A 23,892-nucleotide genomic window follows, 5' to 3' on the forward strand; every position below is an offset into this window, starting at 1 on the left:
TAGGGGTGAACGGGAGAGGATTTACCTCGTTCAAAGCATAGATGATGCAGTAGATGAAGGGATAAACGCCTAATGCGAGATCTAAAAGGGGTCACGCATGTGAGTGTAGTTGCAGGGCCACTGCTTAAGAATGTTGTTGATGTCGAGGATGATGAAGCTCCAATCGGCGGGAGGGAGGAGTGGGAGGATGTAACGCTTTCTCTCTCTTAGCTAGTATACTGTAAATAAATAGTAAAACTCACTAAGTATATATAAAAAAAATATTATGTAGAGAGTATAAAAATAAGGGCCCATAACTAATTTTTCTTATATACAAATTCTTAACTAATATAATAAAGTCACAAAACTCACTCGACAGTGTTGCCAACCTTCCGCTTCTTGACGTTCCAAGCGACCGATCTCACACTACTACTGAAACATTGAAAAACAACAAGGTGAGCACCAATTGCTCAGTAAAGTAAACCCGCTATGCCACTCTTCTATCTTCGTGCTCTATATTCGAATTTCTTTCCTACATCAACTTCTCTATCTTCTCTGTTCTTTCTCTATTCTTTCTCATTCTTTCTTGTCTTTCTATTTCTAATTTCACTAATCATGATAGTAGGCATGGTATCATGCATAGGTATGATGCAAATGCACAAATGCATAGGATGTGCATTTTCTTTCAGTTTTTTCATTTTCTTATTCTGTTTCTATTTTTCTCTGTATTGTTTCTATGCTTCCTTTCTTCTATCTTTCTTTCTTTTATTATTTTCTTCTTTCTATTCTAGTCTTTCTTTCTTTTCTTTTATTCTATTCTTTCTTCTTTCTTTCTTTCTTTCTTTTCTTTTTCTTTTCTTTCTATCTTTTTTTTTTTTTTTCATCTTTCTTTTCTTGCCGATCGGACTCGGGTAGGCATGGATTTGGAACCCTAGCGTGTGAGTGTATTCTCTAATTCTGGGTACTGTCTTCATCCATATGCACTTCTAACGGACTGTACAATTCTTCTTTCTGATTCTGAGGCTGCTCACTAAAGGCGTCGTGCATGCGGGGCTATATCACTCACGGATTCCCCATCACAACAACCTTCTCTTCTTTTATCTTTTTACACTTCTTTAAATAAAAATTCAGATTTGAACTTCTTTAATATTTCTCATATCTTTCTATTTGTTCTTTAACTTTAATATTCATTATTGCTTTTTAATGCTCTTATGAGTATGTATGCATGTACATGGGCTCATGCTTAATATTCTTTCTAAATTCACATGTTTGGATGCAATAATGCAATATAGAATGTAAACATGTCATTCTCTACCATCTACAAACTCATCTCAATATAACAAATAATAATACTAATACATGCACTTCTCTTTGACATTTCATCAAATAATTTATATGCACACATCAACTCTAATTTGGCTACACTTCTACCTCTCTTCTAAGCCACCAAAATTTGGAATAAAACCCACCAAGATTAACGTCAAACCTATCTAGGATTCACACTCCATAAATTCGACTCCAATTCTTCCATAATTCATCCAAACTCTCATCAAACATCAAGTAAACAAACACTACTTCCCATAGATAAATTCTAACCATCATTCAACATCCATTCCATCAACAATTCTTCATATATAAGTACATACATGTATAAAAGAAATTCTCTACACAATATTACTCCAATCATGACTATGGTTGGATTTACTTACCTTAGAAGTGAGCAATCCAACACTTTAGTAGTCTTCCTTGATCCAACTCTCTTTCTCTTAAATCCTACGAACACAAATCATAAGAATTCAATACTTTAAAAATTAAATCTCATATCTTAGTGCAAGGATCTTACCTAAGGATGCTTGGGATTGAAATTCCACTAAAAATAAACCAAGATCTATGAATTTCCTTGAAAAATGATTGAAGAAATTTGAGAGAGCTTGGGTGTAAGGTGGCATGAATGGAGGAGAAGAAATGGCTAGGGTTTCATTCTTCAACTCTTAATATAACAAAATATTACTTATAGTTTCCCATTTTACCCTTATACTTTCTATGAAATTTCATCTATGTCCCTTAGTTAATACCATAATGCCCTCATTTTTATTGCATTCTCCATGAAATTCTATCTTTTTTCACTCCCCACTTTTTCAACTAATTATGAGTGAAAAGACCATTTTACCCCTAATGGAATTTTAGGAAATTTTCTTCACACTTGTTCAAGATAACTTTAACAAAATTTAACTAAGGGTATTAAGGCATAAGTAAAGCTACGTACCTCGATGTGGGCGTTACAGAGGAGGATGAAGAGGTTTGTACGCCTCCACGCAATGGCAAACCGGTACAACAAGTACCACTTTCCCGAGGTGTCGAGGTCGGGAGAATGAGGTTGTTGACCTCATAAACGGTCTGTTTGAGAGTTTTACAACAGCCGTCTATGAGAGGTTTGAGAAGATGGAAGAGCGGATGAAAAGGGTGGAGGAGAAAGTTGATAAGGTGGAGGAGAAAGTTGGTAGGGTGGAGGAGGAAGTTGGTGGGGTATTGAAAGTGGTTGAAGTGGAACCTGAGCATAAAAGAGAGAGCCGAAAGAGTAAGCATGCAATTTCTCCTTACACGGCTGTAACGTATGGAAAGAAGAGGAAAACGAAGAAAAAAAATGAGGAAGTTTGTGAAAATGGAGAAACAAAAATGGAAGGGGGGTAAGGAGGAAGGCAAAGGAAGTGGGAAAGTGAAAATGACGGAGGGTAAGGCGGGACGCGAAGGAAGTGAGAAAATTAAAATGGAGGAGGAAGGCGGAGGAAGTGGGCAAGTGAAAACAGAGGAGTTAAAGGTCGATTTGTATAGGCCAATAAATGAGGAAAAAGAAAAACTCTTCTATGCCTATTTCAATGATTCTAGAAGTGATGGGCATGTGAAGTACAAGACCGGGGATTGTCCCCAAGAGTGGTTTGAAAAGATGTTGACGATGGGCAGGTGGCTCGACAACTCGGTGAGTTATTTTCCCTTATTTTTTCTTATTTTTGCTTATGTTTTCCATGAGGTATTGTATACTTATCATGCTGTTTCTATTTGATGCAGGGAGGACGGGGGATTGTAACGCTCTCTCTCTAGCTAGTATACTCGTAAATAAATAGTAAAACTCACAAGTATATATAAAAAATATATAATGAGATGAGTATAAAAATAATGGGCCCATAACTAATTTTTCTTATATACAAATCTTTACATAATAAATAAAGTCACAAAAACTCATCGACAGTGTTGCCAAACCCTTCCGCTCTGACGTTCCAAGCGACCGCATCTCACATACTCCTAAAAACTTGAAAACAACAAGGTGAGCACCAATTGCTCAGTAAGGAACCGCTATGCCACTCTCTATCTTCGTTGCTATTCTGAATTTCTTTCCTTAACACTTCTCTATTCTTCTCTGTCTTTCTCTTCTTTTCATTCTTTCTCTGTTCTTTCTCTATTTCTAATTTCTACTATCATGATAGTAGGCATGGTATCATGCATAGGTATGATGCAATGCACAAATGCATAGGATGTGCATTTTTTTCAGTTTTTATATTTCTTATTCTGTTTTCTATTTCTTCTCTGTATTTGTTTCTATGCTTCCTTCTTTCTATTCTTTCTTTTTTTTTTCTTTCTTTTCTAGTTGTCTTTCTTTTTTCTTCTTCTCTATTCTATTCTTTCTTTCTTTTTCTTTTTTTTCTTTTCTTTTCTTTTTTCTATCTTTTTTTTTTCTTTATTCTTCTTTTCTTGCCGATCGGACTGTTAGGCATGGATTTGGAACCCTAGCTTGTGGTGATTCTCTAATTCTAGGGGGGGGGGGAAGGGAAGGATAAAGACTTTGGGTGATTGACTGGAAGTGTACCCATTGGGATTATGACAAAATAGACATGCAAATTTAAGCAGCTCAGGTAAGATTAAAGGATTAATCTTTTGAATATACACTTGTTTTTAAATGTGACTTAAATTTGATTGATTTTTTTTCTTATTATAGTGAGTCGTTCGTCCCTTCCTCACCCCTACTAGGGGTGAAGCAAGAAAGAAGTATGTTACACCGTTCAAAGCACTAGATGATGCAATAAATGAAGGGATAGACCACCTAATGTGGGATCTAGAAAGGGTCACGCATGTGAATGCAGTTGCAGGGCCATTACTTGAGAATGATGTTGATGCCGAGGATGATAAAGCTCCAATCGGCGGGAAGGATGAGGAAGAGGAAGAGGATAAGGATGAGGATGAACAGGTTCGTACACCTCCACCCAATTGGCAAACTGGTACAACAAGTACCTCTTTGCCGAGGCATCGAGGGCAGGAGAATGAGGTGGTTGACCTCATAAACGGTCTGTTTGAGAGTTTTACAACAACTGTTTATGAGAGGTTTAAGAAGATAGAAGAGCGGATGAAAACAGTGGAGGAAAAAGTTGATACGGTGGATGAGAAAGTTGATGGGGTGGCAAAGAAAGTTGGTAGGGTGGAGGAGGAAGTTGGTGGGGTATTGAAAGTGGTTGCAGTGCAACCTATGCATAAAAAAGAGAGCCGAAAGAGTAAGCACATAATTTCTCCTTACACGACAGTAATGTATGGAAAAAAAAGGAAAATGAAGAAAAAAATGACAAAGTCCATGAAAGTGGAGAAGCAAAAATGGAGGAGGGTAGGGAGGAAGGTGGAGGAAGTGGGGAAGTGAAAATGGAGGAGGAAGTGGGCAAGTGAAAACGGAGGAGTTAAAGGTCGATTTGTATAGGCCAATAGATGAGGAAAAGAAAGAACTCTTTTATTTTTATTACAATGATTCTGGAAGTGATGGGCATGTGAAGTGCAAGACTGGGGATTATCTTTGGCAGTGGTTTGAAAAGATGTTGACGATGGGCAGGTGGCTCGACGACTCGGTTAGTTATTTTCCCTTATTTTTGCTTATGTTTTCCATGAGGTATTGTGTACTTATCATGTTGTTTTTATTTGATGTAGCACATCGATGAGGCATTGGCACTTATGAGGTTGCAACATATAGTAATGGTGATATTTGGTATCCACACTGTGCCATCACCGATGTGGACTTTGGTCAAACGCTAGTAACTACATATGACACTTTAATGAAAAAGGACATTGGTAGAGGTATAACAAGGGGAGGCAAGCGGAAAAGATTGGTCATAGATGACTTCGACAGTGTCCCTGATGATTTTCAGTTTGATGACTAGATGATGTAGTATGTACGGGGGGAAAGACCCAAACATGGCAACAGTTGGGCAAATGTTAAAAGAGTATATTGCATCATGAACATCAAGGATATGCATTTACTACTAGAGAAGGGCTTGCTATAGATCCTTGATTGCAACCCAAGTATTTGTCGAGAGAGGCAGTTGGAGATGGAGTTGCAACCACTATGTGTATTGCTCTCGCGACTGTTGTGCGACAGTAAGATGTTTCAACACTTGGTTATAAAACTTACATAATACAATTGTTCTATAAGTTGATTCTAATGCTAATATCTTCCTCTTATTGTAGTGCTGATTGTGGGGGCATATGCACTAAAATTTATTGAGTTTAACATGACCAACACCCTGATGGATGACTTGAATGACAAGACAATAAGCAACTGTCGGGAGCGCTGGGCTGTTGAGTGCTTCCATGGGCATATGGATCCTTTTTGACTGACCAGAACCCAATCCAAGTCATTGTTGATGCTGTCATCAAAAGGTATGGAAGTTGGACTTAGAATTTTGTAGTTTATGTGATGCTGTCTTATTGGGTTGTCTTGAATAATTGGATTGTCTTTAATTGGATCAGCTAGTGTTGTTAGGCGTCAAGTTGTCGATACTTGAGTTGTGGTGTTATGTATGCTTTGTGGCCAAGGCCAAGGCTGGATAATGTTGGAAGGGGTGTTGTAGAAGAACATGAAGAGGTTGTTTCTGCTGATGCTGATGCTGAAGGTGTGCTGGAAAATTTTGGAGGATGGGGAAGTGGCTGAAGAGAATGATGAAGAAGGGGGATGGAGGTTGTCGGCCTTGCTTCTGTTTTGGGTGTATATAGGACATTTATTTGTTGTATATAATGTTGTAATTTAATGTAATTGACACATTTCAGATTTGTACAAAAGCAATTCAGTATTTCTTTCCCTCTTTTGAGTTTGAGTTTATTTAGTATTCTTGTTACATGGCATTGATGTGTTGATGCAATTAAGTTATCAAATTCAAGAGAAAATGTGGAATTAATATGTGTTGGTGATTTTAGTTTGTCAAAATTCAGGAAAAAAACTGGAAAAAATATGTACTGCCCATGATCGCTTAAGCGATATATAAGAGACTACATATATCGCTTAAGCGACCAAGGGTTTTCTATACAAGATCGCTTAAGTAAGACAATAAATCGCTTAAACGATTGTGCATTTGGGAAGATCTTTATTCTTCCATGGACTTAATCGCCTAAGCGATCCAAAATCGCTTAAGCTACCAAGGGTAAAAGTGAAGAATCGCTTAAGCAAGACCATAAATCGCTTAAGTGATCGTGCATCTGGGTAGATCTTGATTCTACCTTGGATTTGATTGCTTAAGCAACCACGGGTAAAAGAGAAGAATCGCTCAAACGAGACCATAAATTGCTTAAGCGATCGTGTACCTAGGCAGATCTTGATTTTGCCTCGGACTTGGTCACTTAAGTAATACCAAATCGCTTAAGCGACCAAGGGTAAAAGAGAAGAATCGCTTAAGCGATCGTGCACTTGGGCAGATCTTGATTCAGCCTTGGACTTGATCGCTTAAGCGATACCAAATTGCTTAAGCGACTAAGGGTAAAAGAGAAGAATTGCTTAAGCGAGACAATAAATCGCTTAAGCAATCATGCATTAGGGCAGGTCTTGATTCTGCCTTGTACGTGATTGCTTAAGTGACTGAGGGTAAAAGTGAAGTATCACTTAAGTGACATTGATTCTACCTTGGACATGATCGCTTAAGCGACCAAGGCTAAAAGTGAAGCATCACTTAAGTGATCTTGATTCTTGCTTGTACATGATTGCTTAGGCGACTGTACTAGATCGCTTAAATGGCTAAGGCTAAATACACAGGACTGCTTAAGCGAGAAATGAAATCTCTTAAGCAATCTAGTATATTCAGATTATTTTTATTATGTCTTTCACAAGATCGCTTAAGCGATTAACATTATCTCTTAAGTGATGAAAGCTTATAAACACTGGATGGCTTAACCGATTCCCTTTTTTGGAGTAGGTTGTCGACCCCATATTAAGTGACATTAATGTGAACTTCGGACGTTCACAACATCACATGATTATTAACATTAATGTTAAACGACATAGATTAGTGACACTTATTAAGGCCAATTAAGAAGGATTATTTGCAACCTAATTCCATCAATATATATTAAGGTTACAACCGTATGATATATGGATGAATGTCATAGCGCACTAGCATGACACGTTAATAGAAACATACCTGATTTCATAAATATGGATGAAGTATTTGAGAATGATTAGATTGAAATAAGCTTCAATTTTGATTGTACGATTAGTTTAGTGGACCATGATCTGTCTTGTATCAATTGATTTGATTATTTATATCACTCGATCGATTTTTTTTTCAAAATTATATTTTAATTAAATTAATTCTTTTACATCTATACATAAACATGAAAAAGAAATATTAAAGTATAGAATGATTCTATATAATACAAATTTTAATGTTTTTAAAGTACCAAAGTAAATTACCCTTATTCGCTTAAGCGATATATGGTTTCGCTTAAGCGATATATGGTTTTGCTTAAGCGATCCTGTCTATTTAGCCTTGGTCGCTTAAGTGATAATAAATCGCTTACACAATCTTGTCAAAGGCAGAATAAAGGTCATCTGACTATACTGGATCGTTTAAGCAATCTTAGCTCTCTCTTAAGTAATTCAGTATGTTCAGCCTTAGTCGCTTAAGCGATCACGTACAAGGGAGGATTAAGATCACTTAAGCGATGCTTCACTTTTACCCTTAGTTGCTTAAGCGATTATGTCCAAGGCATAATCAAGTCATCCTAGGTGCACGATTGCTTAAGCGATCTAAGGTCTCGCTTAAGAGATTCTTCACTTTTACCCTTGGCCGCTTAAGCGATCTACGCGATCGTGTCCAAGGTAGAATCAAGATCACTTAAGCGATTATTCACTTTTGGCCTTGGTCGCTTGATCGCTTAAGCGACCAAGGTCATTTTGCTTCTTATCTCGCCAATCTTTTGATATTGTGCACGTTTGAGTGAGAAATTATATTCTGTATTGTGGGTGAGCTTTATATTCAATCATAACCATCCATATTTGTGAAATGAGGTACATTTCTACTAACATGCCACACTCGTGACTAATTCAGTAAATTGATTGATTGATTGATTGTCTTGATACGACAATTATATTGATAATATTTATTTTTCTTGTCTTACTTCTTTGGGAAGCAATCAGTGTTGTATAAAGGTAATATGCTAAATTTTACTTACTTAAATCCTTTTTAAATTGAATCAAAATGAAAAATAATTAATTTGATTTAATACGTTATAAAGGATGATTTATTTAAGGTAACAATTAAATTTAAAACATAAAAAATTGAAAATAACAACTCTTCAACGTTTGGCCTTGGCAACTCTGTCGATTTCATCCTTCTTCTTGATGAAATAGTTGGAAATACAGGGACATAAAATCAGTTTAATGTACCACAAAAGAGAAACGTAATAACTTCATCAGATCACTTAAGCGATCTACTTGTCAGATCTGCATATAAAAAAAGATCGCTTAAGCGACCTTACGTTGCTTAAGCGATCTAATGTTCAGATCTGCAAATAAGAGCAGATCGCTTAAGCGACATAGGATCGCTTAAGTGATCATATTTTATCTACAAATCTGAACATCAGATTGCTTAAGCGACCTAAGATCGCTTAAATGATTGCTGTTTAGATTTGTAGATAACAACCGATCGCTTAAGCGATCTTATGTCTCTTAAGCGATCCGATCTTATCTGCAGATTGCTTGCTTTCTTGCTACTAATAAATTCGAACCTAATTTTCTGGATCTGCATGTGATTGATTTTAGCAATTGCTTCTCTTGTGGCTAGGTTGCTTACTAATTGAGCACTTATTCATCCTCCAGGAAACCTCACAGGCTGATGGAATACGCTTAGTTCTTTTTCTCCCCTTTTCTATCTTCTTGAATGATGAATGGATGATTGTGAACCAACTCTGGTGACACCACCCACTGCTCTTCTAGAGGAACTGGATATATCGTTTCTGAATAAGCCAGCATGTAGTGATTTGCCATATAGAGAGGGGAGCAAAGTTTCATGTAAATTCTTGAACCAAAATCCAACTTCTGTTGGTGTTTCAGTGCTGCTAGTGCATGAGGACAAGGTCAACGTTGAATGTCAAACACTTTATAGCTGCAAGTTTTACTAAAAAGGTTAACTAGGGCATTCGAATTGTAGTCGCGCATGGTGAACTCTTGAGAATTAAGAGGATAGGCAAATAGTGAATTTGACAGTTCCATACGTTCTCGCAATAATTTTTCAGCTAACAGAACAAGAGTTGTGGTAAAATTATCTGACTCCGTACGATGCTCATGGAACCACCGTGACAATGTCTTCTGGATTGCATCAAAAAGGGTAATTATTGGAAACCCTCTTTCTATTAACAACTTCGAATTTATGGACTTGGCTATGCCCGTGGTCATGACATCAAACATTCTTTCAAGAAAGTAAGCTCTACTCCATCGCTCGAAACCAACATCATGCTCAAGATACTTAGCAATTCTATCATCCTTGATTCGGATTTGTCAGAAGTGCTCCTCGAACTCATCAACTCAATAAGCTTTTGTTGCCATGTAGTATGTCTGAAAGAGGCCAATACACTTAAACTTTTGTTTTATATTCTCACCAAGGTGCCTCATCCAAAATCCGTGATGTGCTTGAGGGTAAATAATGACAATCCCCTACTTTATAGAGTTGTGCCTATCGGATATTATGCACAACTCGTCACTGTCAGGCACTGTCGTACGTAATTGCTCAAAAAACCTGTAATATCCAAGATGTCAAAGGTATGTTTCCAACTCAAAATAGACCTTTAGATGTTAATTTTATGTTAAAAAGCATAAAATCTAACTAAAGGCAAATAGTCAATTCATTTGGAACGGTATGAATCAAATATCTATAAAATAGTATTAAGGGATAAATAGTCATTTTGCCTATGGATAAGCATTGCATAAGTCAAGGATGAGTAGACTTAATTGCATTTAATGACATTAATTAGGTAATAATTATGTTTAGTGCCAAATGACCAAAATGCCCTTATATGAAGAATTAAAGACTTATGAATTATACAATTAAAATAATTGGGTCAATAGCATAATTTTGGAAAATTAATGAAATAGTTTCCTATAAATGAGAGGAAATTCGTTCAAGCCAAGGGAGATATCATTTGTTCACTTTTCTTTCATTTTCTCTCAAATCTTCCATGAAACAAGCTTCCTCTCTCTAAGTTTTAAAGGAGTTTTGCATAATTTTTCAAGGACAACAAGATAGGAGCCTTGGATCTTCAAATTGAAGGGTTTAAGGTAAGGATTAAAAACCCTAGTTTTGATGTGATTTGAATATTTGAGATAGATGTTGAGGTATAATACTATATATCTAGGATTAAGGTGTAAAAAAAAAAGATAAAGGCAAAGGATTTGGTGGGGGAATTCTTTACAAAGGTAAGGAAGAACCTCCCATGACTTTAGGGATTATGCTAGGGTTTGTAGATTAAATTAAATTGAGGCTTTAAGACATAGAATTAGTTGATGGCAAATGTAGTTGAACTCATTAATTTTATTTATTGCCTTGAATTCATTATACATGATGTTATTGCTATTTATGTTTTATGAGTTGTTATGTTTAATTGAAGAAAATGAAGTATTGATGTTGATTATGGCAAAACTTGTAGTATTAGAGGTCACATGGTGTTGAATGGTTGCTATTAGAAGTGTTGATGTGTTGTTTGCATTAACTTACAATGTTGTAGCAATGATGGATCATCATAGGAATGAAGGTCTACACTTCCTTTAACATGTTAAAGACTATTAAGGGGAGGTTTAATTGATCCATAAGTTGACGTATTTGTTAATTGTCAATAGAAGTTGATATGACATGATTTAATATGAAAAATTCGGATTTGGCAAGTTTAGGGGTTATGTTAAACATGCTTCAATATTTCGACCATAACTTGAGTTATAAAAATCAAAATGAGATGATTCTTGAAGCATTAGGAAGTTAAAACATAGCCCTATAACTTGTATGTTGAGGCCAAGAGCCAATTCGTTTGAGAAATGGATGGAATATGACCCGAAGAATAAACTTCTGGTTGTTAAAGTTTAAGATTTAAGATAATTAATTCTTATGATTATGAATTGATTATTAATGTATTGTTGTAATTAAGCCATGTACTAATGTTTCCCCATTAGTTAGATGATCTTTCAAAGATATATCTTTCAAAGATATACATGGTCATGGATGCAAATGCATGATTAATGTTATGAAATGGCATGAAGATACAACGTAATATATGTTTTAAGATGATGAATGTGAGCAAGAGGTAATGTAAATGGATTGATAATCCATAGATGAATCAAAAGTATTAAGCTCACTAAAACATGGATGTACATGCCATAAGATGTTAGAGATGCACATAGATAGGATGAAAAATGTGTAAGCATATCCTTGTATACCAGTTGAGGAGAGATGAATATATGCTTTAGATGCTAAATAACGCGTAAGCATGTCTCTCGATAATATGAGCTCTAGATGAATTTGAGGCTAGATGAGAGGAAAGATGAATATATGCTTTAGATGCTAAATAACGCGTAAGCATATCCTCATATACCAGTTGAGGAAAGATGAATATATGTTTTAGATGTTATATAATGCGTAAGCATGCCTCTCGATGATATGAACTCTAGATGAATTTGAGGCCAAATGATATGAAGTGCTTAAGACGCTAAGAAAAGTTCAACCAACTAGACGTTAGATGATTTATATGCATTTAGTTGCATTACATGAGTTATGATGTTATTTACATTATGAGATGATTTGTACTCATGTTGGATGATATTTCGATGTTATGTCATGACATGTGATGTGTGTGCACTACGTTTACATACTTATTTGTATGTGTATACTTGATATTTTATATGACCATGGGGAAGATGATGAAAAGTATTTGAGACCATACTTAGATGCAAAAGATGTGTGGTATGTGAATGAATGTCAAATAACATACTTGATATTAAATGGATCATTCCTTATTGAACGATTAGTGCTCACCCTTTCATGGTTGAATGTTTTACAAGTAATCCAGAAGTGAGGGATGCTAGAGACAGTTAGGCTATGCATGAGGGGAGATAATTTATTGTCATCCTGACATTTTATCTTGATGTAAATGACAAATGTTTTTGAAACACCTTTTGAAGCTTCCACCATATGAATGAAAATGGCATTAATATGTTTTGATTGATTGATGCCCAAATGAATTTAAGTTCTTATTTTTATTTTTGAAAGGACAAATTTTGATCTGTGGTACATCTTATAGTAATGTTTCGGACATTATTATTATTCTTGCATAGGTTTTCTAAATACAACTCGTTCCCCAAACATGAATTCTTTAGATTCTCATTGGCGGATATTCAGAGGGTACCTGACTGGGGAGGGGTTTTACAAAACCAAGTCCACGACTTGTCGTTCTTAGAGTCAACCATGCATTATGCAACGTGATATGTGTGATTCTCGCTGTCCTATACAGTGACCACCAACAATGTACTCCATACTTTCCAGTAAAAAAACAACCATCAACAGCCAACACCTTTCTCATGTTTACAAAACCCCTTATAGCAGCGCTGTAAGCAACAAAAAAATATTTAAACCTCATATTCTTGTCCCACTTCAAAGCCGTCTTGCTACCTTGGTTTGTCAACTCAAGCATATAACGGTAAGCTTCTAATACTACGTACTCGTGCTCTGGCGTGCCCTTCACAAAATCGTGTGCATGTTATCTTCCTTTCTGTGCACACAAGTCTTTGAATGTCTTTAGGAGATGGACCTTTCCCTTCAACAAACTAACTTTTGACAAATTGTCCAATAACATCAACAGAGGCTTATCGATGCTGACATGAAATATGTCCCAAACCACATGTGTGCTCACGGGTATATATACTAATAATAAATTTTTTAGACTCCGCCCACCTTCTACATTAAACCCACTACTTGCACTTTTGGTCACGACATGCAACCGTCATTACCGATGAATTAGACTTTTTGGTGATGAACTCAAAATTACCTTTCACAGCAACAAGTTTTAACTTCCTCACCACTTCCTCTTTGTTGTCAAATAAATACCCTATGCGCAAGTCCGATCCATCAATAAAAACATCAGCTGATTCACTACTACCTGCAATTGCCACCTCTGAACCCGCATAAAGGACCATAGTGTTTTCTTCCTCACAAACTGCACCTTCTGCATAATTTGTATTTAAAGGAATCTCTACATCTGCGGAAACATGTACGAGGTCCTCCTCCTTAATATTTTCATTCTGCCACACATGACCAACCTATTCTACAGTGTCTTTCTCACCACCCAAATCACTGCCTGCTCTTAACTTTTCAACTAAGAAATCAATGCCCTCGTAGTTCAAATTAAAACCAGCATTCTCTCTGCCAACTTCATCATCATCCCCTTTCTTTTAACCAACTTCCAACGGTTTATCTACAAAAGATATCCTTAAAATCGGCCTCGAACCATTATCGCCCACATCAATCTTATATGATTTCACACCTTTATCCAACTTTAATATAGCAGAAAGTACCTTATAATGTTCAGGAACTTTGCTTAAAACATACTTCACAACTATATCACTACGTGAGCAACTCAAATAACTTATTCTAATTATTTCATCAATCAACTCATCAAAACTAACCTCTATGCTTACAGCAATTGACATAACTTCTTTGGTCTTCCCAATCCACTTCTAGCAACTTTGTCCTCCACCCACTCACCAAAATATTCAATACCCAAAACAACTTGTCTCATGTCTAATAATAATCAAGTACCTATAATGCAAGAAAAAAAATATTATTAACTGATGTATTAAGGGTTGAAAGATTTTAAAAAGCATCTGTAGAGTCGCTTGGACGGTCTGGTGTATCACTTAAGCGATTTGGAATATCGCTTACTGGATCGCTTAAGCGATATGGTATAAATAAGTCTGATCGCTTAAGCAATCTGCTGCCATATATCAGACTTATAGTAGATCGCTTAAGCGATCTTCTGCCATATACCTGATTACTTAAGCGATCTGCTGTATTATACTAAACATACCAGATCGCTTAAGCGATATGCCAGGTCGCTTAAATGATCCATCATATCCAGAACACATTTTCAGTCATCTGCACCTACAATCGGTGCTACCATCCCCAACTACCCACAATGCAAGAAAATATTCAACAAATTTCACTCCTTTCAACTTGCATTACTTCAAACACAACCCAATAACCTAAACAACTAAATCAAAATCATAACCCAAACCCAATCCATCATTAAATCTTTGTAAATTGAAATATAAAATGCAAAGATGAGATACACATACCAGGACGAAATGTCAGGAGGAGGAGGAGGCAGATCTATGGTGAAGAAGATGTTAATGGTAAAGGAAGAAGAAAGTGTTAATGGCGGAGGAAAAAGAAAATGTTAATGGCAAAGGAAGAAGAAGATGTAGACGAAGAAGAAGATGCAGAAGAAGAAGAAGATGTAGACGAAGCTTAGAAGAAACAACAACCCGGGGAGGGATGCGTTAATGGCGGGAGGAAGAAGAAGAAGATGTTTGGGTTTGTTTGCAAGAATTTTGGCTCTTTGGGGACATATTTAATTTTTAAAAGATTACATAATACTTCATTAATCTTAATTAACCACTAATCATGTTTAATTAACCTTAATCAATAATAAGACTGTTTACTTAAAACTTTCAAATTACATGACCTTTTAATTAAATTTGAACTTGATTTGACATTTTAATAAAATGCCCCAAACATTCTTGACTAAGATTCAACGAAAACTGACGTAAAAAAATTATGATTTTTATTAATTGTATCAAATCATTAATTATTTTGGGTTGTTAACTAACCTTTTTCACCGAGTTTCACCATATCTTAGTATTTCTATGGTAAGCTTGCTCAAATTCCAACTTATAATACCTAAAATAAAACGCAAGGACATTTCAGTCATTTAAGTCATTAACCTCACACATAAATGGGTTGATACGAAAATACTTCCAAAACTACCAAACACACCTTGCCGTTAATTTTGTCTGTTAAGTTGGATGTTGACTCAGTTTGACTTGTGAAATGTTCGATTTGCCCCTAAAGCTTTCAATTAAATTTAATTAATTCTCTTTGACTTATGAAGTGTCTTACTACCATTAAGCTTTTCAACTAAATTTAAATCAAACTTTAAAACTAAAATGCCTAAACTAAGAAAACTCTAAAGTAAACCCTAAACCAAAATGCCTAAACTAAAAAAACTCTAAGTAAACCCTAAACCCAAATGCCTAAACTAAAAAAACTCTAAACTAAACCCTAAACCAAAATGCCTAAACTAAAAAAAAACTCTAAATTAAATAAAAAAATATTTTTTTTATTATTTATCCTATCTCTAACTTACAAAAATTATCAAAACCGAAAAATTTAAATATCCAAATAACTTTTTAATTTTTACATAAACTAATTTGAGTTTTAGTTTTTGAAGAAAAATTAGAAATTTTTCTTAATTATGTAAAATAATAATTTATTTTAAAATTAAAAAAAGATTAAGTGATTATAGTAGCTTCGGCTGTGATCTGCTAAGGTCATAGCCTTTTCGATTGTGATCTTGCTTGCAGTAGTGGCCTAGCAACTAGATCTGGTTCCGTTGGTGGTCGGCTCTTTTTTTCTTCAATTTTTTGTATTTTTTATAACTTTTAAAGATTTTATTTTATTTTCTGATTTTTCTTTTTGAGATTATTCAACTTTAGTTTTATTTTTTTATTTTTCAGATTATTCAATATATTAAAGTCACCTTTACCCTTCATCCTAATTAGAGTAAACAATGAAAATTGACGGAGGGGGTGTGTTTGGTAGTTTCTGAAGAATCCCATATAAAATTCTCCTTGGAAGCCCTCCGCCAGACGCGCGTGGCAGTTCTCAGACTCCGTCTTTCTTCAAACTCCGTAAACTCATTTCCCTTCATTTCATCACTCACACAACCACAGAAAAACCCTAAACTGATAAAAAAATTCTCTGATTATTTCATTTCCATTCATTCAATTCATTCATTCAATGAACGTATTCAAATTCAGATTCAATTTGAATTAATTCCTCACCATTTCAATGAAGCAATGAGCGCCAGCCCGAGCCCACTGGTGTCCCCGACGAGCTCGCGGTCCGTTACCGAAACCGTGAACGGCTCCCACAATTCGTATCAGGGTTACTCATTCGCGAAAGGCATGGGAATCGGAAGCACATTCCAGTGACAATTCACGGTAGGCGGTTCCCAGTGGGCCATTTATTTTTTACCCTGACGGCAAAATCCTGAGGATAATCAACATAACGTTTCAGTTTTTATTGCATTAGCGAGCGATGAACCGATAGAGAGCTTTTTTTGAATTGACGCTCGTGGAATCAGAGTGGTAAAGGAAACCCAAGGTGCATGCCATTTTGACCGCGTCGCTTGAAAGCGGGCCTTACACACTGAGTATCGAGGAGCATGTGGTAGGTTAGGTTTTAATTCTGAAATTTTACAATGAAGATAAATTGTGAATGAAATAGTAGATTTGGTTTTAATTGTCTTATTGTGTTGATTATGATGATTTGTTTGTTTCATTAATGAGGTACATTTTTTAGGGATTTTGTATGAGATTGTTGGAATTTCTTATTTCGTTTCATGGGTTGTGGCCTTTGTATGCTTTTTTATTTTGTGTCTAGTATGTCACCCCCTTTTTGTGTTGATTCCGTTAGAATTTTTTTTACAAGTTCAGTTTCTCTTTCCATTCCAGTTTTGTCTGTCTGCCAAGTCTCCATTCTCTCTCACATTCTATTCTACTGACCAACTTTGTTTATTTTTTTAAGTTGTATACTACTCTCATTTGGTCAACCGACAAGAAAACTGACGTCCAAACGCAAATTGCCCAATTGTGTGTAAAAATGTTAATTAGGAATATCGGAGTCGGAGAAATGGTAGACTTCTAAAAATCTGGGAAGGATGCGCTCAATAAGGGGTAGTAGATATAGAAGAGTTGTGTATGTTCAATGGTGGCAAATTCAGCAGCAACTCATTTTTGTTTTGTCTTTTTGCTGGTAGCTTTTTACTGCTTTTTTCGTAAAATTGATAACAATTGTAGTAAAACGTTCTGCATATGTAGTGCCTTGAGGTCACTTGAGATGAAGTATAATTCAATGTAAACTACAAAAGTCAAATTTAGTGCTAATTGGGATAGGTTGCTTTTATAAATCCAATTAGCTACTGTTCCTTGATCTTAAATACTACGAAAACTATCTTGCAACCACTTACCTATTATGGGCTTCAGTGCCAGAGAAAGAGATGGAACACACAGGCATTACAAGAATTGTAGTCAGAATGAATGTTGCAAAAAAAAAAAGGAGAAGTATATCAAGGATCCAGAGAGCAATTTGCTTAAACGTCTGGATAAAGAGAGAGAGACAGCCTCCTCACAGATCCCACAACCCGACATCTTCAGGTAGCATAAAATGTAGCAGAGTCGGAAAGATTCAATACTGGGGTACAGTTTCAATTCCTTTTTACATTTGTGAAATGTTCCATTCACTAGATTTGAGGAGCCAGAAAAGAAGATAAGGACGTCGTGAGACTAGATAGAACTAGTGGAATGGAAGAGAGAATTGAACATATAAACAGGAAAGTACAAAGTAATTGCAGAGTTATGTAGCCATCATTTAATCTACCATAACTTTCACCCCTTTTGTATTCAAGCATATTCACCCTTTGGTTTGGATAATCCAAAGGTTCAGCATCTTGGTCTGCTAATAAGGGAGGATGTTTATATATAATAGCATTGATGTTTTTATTCAATATCAGATGGAGTCTAGGGAATTTTGCAATCTATTTTTTTTTTGTCCCTCTCCTACTATTTTTTTCTTGCTAAATGAATGTTGTCGTAATGTAGATTTCTAATTTTGCAAATTCCAATGCTCCTACAGCTCAGCTCCTTTTACGGGCTTCTTATTATCTCAATTTTATATTCTTTATACTTGTCTTTGCGCGGTCTGCTACCTAGATTCCTTTTTTTTTTATTGATTGTATCGTCAATTGTTTGATTTCCGTATGTAATTGTTTTTGTAGGCCGAGTTAAGGCCTCACAATTGCTCTGCTGTCTCTTATTTGTACTCATCACTTATAGTAACTGATGTTGATATTGTTTCCCCTTTGATTCATTTTAACCCAGTTGATTGTATTTCAGGGACACTAATATGTTCAATTCTTCAATATATGGTTACAAGCGTTTTTTTTTCAGACGACTTTGCTTGAAACATCTGATTACCTCAAGGATGTATTGCCTGAAGATCCTTGTACTGTTGGAGTTGTGTTTCAGCCATAGATGTTCAAGGTTACATTCAATTCAGGTTCAGAGTCTGATATTGGAGAACATTTTGGCATGTTATTGGAAAATCTGAAGTTCAGATGTAACCTTTGATTTGCTGGAGAAAAGTTTCAGCTCACAAGTTGGTTTGGCTGCTCGATCTCCCTATATTTCGATCTAAATTCTGAGGTGTTAGAGGAAAACGCAAGAGATTGTAAATTAGTGATCTTAAGCCTAAGGTTTTTAAGGTGATTCTCTATTTTGTTCCTATTGTTTTGCATGAGGTCGTTTGGTGGCATTTTGTTCTCTCTGACGTATTGATGTTTCACATCACTGTTTTTTCCCTCTGCTTCCTGCAGGCCATATTACACTTCATTACAGAGATTCTCTTACAGAGGATGTGGACGGTGGGCGTGATCTGGCCTTCTTGTATTCTTTTCCGTATCAGATACCAGTTTGCAAAGTTGTTGGCAGCAGCGACAGTATCGGCCTTGGAGAGACTCAGATTGGGGGGGATGTGTGAATCTCATCTATGCATTAATATTTCTTGTGCATTCTGTTGCCAAACTCTTAGCCTTGGCCTTCAATATCACGCTACAGAACTAAAGCTGTTTGCCTAAAATTTGCTGCTGAAAATCTGCTGGTCTTTTTCGTTTCCTCTACATTCCTTAACTAAATTTGAGAAACAAATCATAACTGCTGTTTTAGAAGTAAAGTATGATGACTTTTTTTGATGCATGGGGAGCTTGCCTCTATGAAAATATCTTATATTCAGTAATTCATCGGTTTTTTTTGCCCTTGGGTGTTTTGACCTATTTCCTTGGAGGTAGCATTTTGCTGTATAGTTAATAGATTATTGATAAGGACCTATAATTTGATTCTTCACTTATTGATTCCTTTTTAGATGTATAGACTGATAAAAGTTCACCTGTAAGCTTTATACTAGAAATTTTTTAGGTGAAGATCGGCTTGAGTTTTAAGTCTATCATTGTGCTTCAAGTAGTACCCACAAAGACATCGTGAACTGTTTTGGGTCCTATCAAATTTGACTTTCAAAATGTGATCACTTTGTCCATATCACTTGTAGCAAGCAGTCTATATGGATAAAATCAGACTGCATTTGAATATGTACTGTTAAAATTGTTGAACTGTGAATATAACCAACTGGCTTAGTGGAGAACAATGTTTTCAATAGAGGGAAGATTGAATTAAGGCAACAACAAGATTGGATCTCTGTGTTTGTATTATACGGGATTATTCCTGAATAATATTAGTTCTGGTGGCTGTTACAAGTAGGTAAGTCGTTATGATTTTTTTATGTTGTCTATTATATTTTTGTGAGATTGCTTGGTGAGCTTCCAGTAGGCTAGATTTCTAGTTATATACTTGGTTTCGAACTGTAAACTTCTTCATTAGTTTGTTTGAAGGTGTTATGTTGTTTGAATTGGTATTTCTCTGAAAGATGTTTGTAGAATTTTAGTTCACTTGCCAGTAAATGGAAGCCCTCTTATTGTTACACATATAATTTATTTTCTTATGAATAAAATATTTTTGATCACAATACTAATATAATACAATAGAGTCCAATGGTTTTGTAACATAATTTTGCACTCTGCGAAAGTGGCAATTAAAAAAATTGAATAAAGATTTCACAGAAACAAAAGAATTGAAGAGTGAAATAATTTGAAAGTAAGACTGTAAAAAAGAAATGGAATAATACTAACATATGGTTTGAAAAATGTAAGACTGGATCTTTTCTTGTTTGAAAATTTTCATTGTTGACTTTTGGACTCTTTTACGATGTCATAGTCACTTGATTTGAGTCTTAGTTCTTTGGAGGTTTCTTGACTTACTATTGTATAGACTATGTGAATTGCTTGTTCACCCTTTTGTAAATCTCTGTATATAAATAATATCATTTGCGTTTCTTCTGTAAATAGAAGGTGTATAGCTATTATTGAGAAATTTACTTAATTTTGTATATTTTGAAATATTGTTATTGATGAAAATGTGTATAGATCAAAGTCAGTGAGCAATGTGGTCCAAATATTTTTTTTAACTGTTCTTTCTGGTTGCTCTGGCCTGACGGCATGATTTATTCTCTTTCTATTTGGGCATATTATGGTGTGTTCAGATAAATATTTTTTGGTGTTGATAGAAATAAGATCTCTAATTCAATGTTATTGCATTTCATGTGGACATTTGACCTCATTTATAATGCTTGCATTCCTTTTGTTTGAAACATTTGTTTGGTGTTCACTAACCCTAAAATAATAAAGAATTCTGTCCTCAAGCCTTCCCTTCGACCGAGTTCTCAATTTTTCTAGTAAAGTGGTCAGCTTCCACAATTTTGTCAAATACCAAGTTTACAATTTTGACGGAGATGAAACCCTAAGTGGTTGGCCTGGTGGTTAAGAAGGTTTGCTCCCTTCACTGACTTCCTGGGTTCAAACCACCCTGGGGCCACTTACCACATTTGTGGTTTACCTAGAACATTAGGCTTGTAGGGTGTTCAATGGGTCCCGGGGATTAGTTGAGGTGCGTGCAAGCTGGCCTGGACACCCCAATTGTAAAAAAAAAAAAAAAAAAAATTGATGGAGATAGGTCTCTTTCAGATATCTGGGTCGCAACCTCAATTTCATGTAATAGTAAAAAATGGCCCCCATTGATAGTTTTAGATATATAGATAAAGGATTTTCAGGGGGATTATTTAATTTCTTTCAACAAAATATAGTGTCACTAATCATACATTTTCATTTTAAATATATTATTTTTGAGATTGGAAAGAGTGAGTCTCTTTCTTTGTTTTAATTCAAGCTCTTTATAGTTTTCATTGTTTTCTCTACTTTTTAACACATGCAGTCATGTGCAAGATCTCTGGCTGCTAGGATTTGTATTAAGTTACTCCCAAACTGAAATGTTTAAATTGATTAGTTGATAGGTAAGTTCTAATTTGTAGAACTCAACATCTATAAAGAGCTTGAATTGCCACTTTAGCAAACAGATACAAGTTATTACATACCAATAATAATCACTTTAGCAAACACAACTTATAAACAAATAGAATAACAACTTTTTTCACACAATGAGGAGATTCGTAGACAAGACCATTTGATAAACTTGATTATGACACCACCTTCATTTTACCTAAAGATTTAAGTTGATCTGTAATATAGCCCAACACTAGCAAAACTTTGTTTCATTTATATATTTTGTGTTTGGGGATTGCATACTGCAATACGCAATGACTTTTTTCTATAGTTGCTGTGATTGTGCTCTGTGTCATTAGCATGCTTTTGGTTCTTACTCAGTTGAGCATTAGAGCCAAACAAGGAATTTAAAGTCTTATTCCAACAGTCTGGGGCTGATTTGTTGGTCAAGTGTGATTCATTAACATCTAGGCTATTGTACCTCATTTGTTCAAAAATAATATTTTGCTTCCTGTTAAGGGAGGGTGAGAGTATGTAAGGAGAGGGGCCTGTGGTGAGTTTTGTTTTTTGGTGAAAATGTGGGTTTTTATATGGTTTTTATATCATATTTCATGTGCATTTTAGGTAAGGTCACATGAGCAATGTACAAGGATTTGTTCGCAAACCATGGTAGCCATTTTGGCCTGGTGGAGTTTTGCTGAGATCAGTTTCTGTAGCCATCTTTCTGTGGGTCTTTCATGGGAATGCATTTGTTGTCATTGAACTGTTGCTTTTGCAATCCATTATCTTAGACTCAGTAGTAATAGTCTGGTTATCTTTTGCAGCACCAAATAGTTGAAAATTCCAAAATTTGGGGAGAAGGAAAGATATTGCATTATATATATGTGTAAAAAAGCTTACCTATGCATACTATATTATTCTAAAATTTCAATTTTTGCAGCTGTTATGCGGTCAGATGGTTTCGAATACCTCAAAGAGAACTGCCCATCACTGCAATCAGAGCTGCTGAAGACAGTGGCAGGTTGTGAGGAGGATTGCAGCAGTGGGGGTGGGAAATCTCGAAGCGTATGGGCTCAACTTTCCGATGGTGGAGATACCAATGGCAGGAGGGTCAGGCAAAGAACCTGACATCTGATGTTTGCTATCTTTGTAAATGGAGGTGATGATGTTGTGAAAAGATTTCAACAGCTAACGGAGTCGGACATGGCGGGAGGGCCTGGCCTGTCTTTCTTGGAAGTTACTAAGCCTAAGATGTGTAAACGGATTGTTGTTAGATGGTGGGCGTTTACTGTAAAATATGACTAAACTGTGTTAGCTGTTTACTAATAGTGCTTAGTAAGAAACATGGCTCAGGTATCTTTATTTGGCCGCTGACAACTTGTATAATTCTCTCGGTTGAGATGGAGTTTTGTTTTGAATTGTTTGTGTTTTTGTGCATGAACCGGAACCCTCTTAGATAACAATGGATCACACAAGACACAATGGGGTTGAAATCAATGGATTACACAAAACACAATGGGGTAGCAAAGCTCAGTGCCCAAGTTTGACACCAAAAAGGATACATAATATCACATTATCAATACATAATGGAGTTTAATGAAAAGGGTTTGCAAGTGAAGTATTACTATCTAGGAAACTGAAAAGATGAAAGACAATAACAAAAATTAAAATAAAAAATTGAAAAGCTTTCTTTTCCTGTGTATCTTTAGCAGTCAATTGTCTGGGCAATCGGAAAGAATTAGCCATAAATTTCTCTAGAGAACCCCAAATGTAATGCGGTAATATAAGTGTGCTGACAACGGTGGAGAGAAGCATTAAATCACTGTTCTCCCTCCTTTATATTTAATTCAAAAACATTTCTTAGGTCATGGCTACAAGTCATAACATTTAACTCATTTATTATCCATGTAACCATCACAACAAAAAACTTCATTTACAAGAAAAAAAAACGGTTTTTATTTTCTACATTGTATAATAAGAAAAATAATTAATTCATCAGTTAATATATTATAGAATATTTATCATTTATTTAATATTATTTAATGATTAATAAAAACATCATGAAAAACAAATTCATCAATTAATTAATATTACAGTAAAAATAATTTTTGGATTATTTAATTTTATATAGTAATTAGCTTTAATTATTTAATATTAAATAGTAATTAATTTTTAATATAAATAATACAAATAAAAATATTTTATTATTCATATTTAAGTAATTAATTAATTTTATTTATATTATTTGAAAGGTGAAATTATATTTTAATAATATATAGGCCGAAATAATTTTGGCTCTATTTGGCTGGTTTTTGGGAATACTATTATTAGTATTTCCAAAAAAGTTAAATA

Source organism: Pistacia vera, unplaced genomic scaffold (assembly GCF_008641045.1).
Source record: "Pistacia vera cultivar Batoury unplaced genomic scaffold, PisVer_v2 Contig70, whole genome shotgun sequence".
In the NCBI taxonomy this organism is placed as follows: domain Eukaryota; kingdom Viridiplantae; phylum Streptophyta; class Magnoliopsida; order Sapindales; family Anacardiaceae; genus Pistacia; species Pistacia vera.